Raw genomic sequence first — 229 nt, forward strand, 5'->3', positions numbered from 1 at the left:
TATATATATATATATATATATATATATATACTACAAATATATTACCCATAATATACTCTGTACATAACATATAGTATGAATGCGCTAGCAACTAGGAATGCATGTGGAGCTATTCGATATACTTTCCTATTCCTATAAACTGAAAATTGTGACTACACGTTGCTAGAAAGACTTCTTTTACTTGGGGTGTACAGACAGACAAATCGAATGAAGAAAGGCAGCCGGGCCA

This window comes from Eimeria mitis, genomic scaffold, assembly GCF_000499745.2.
Source record: "Eimeria mitis Houghton genomic scaffold, Emh_scaff390, whole genome shotgun sequence".
Lineage (NCBI taxonomy): Eukaryota > Apicomplexa > Conoidasida > Eucoccidiorida > Eimeriidae > Eimeria > Eimeria mitis.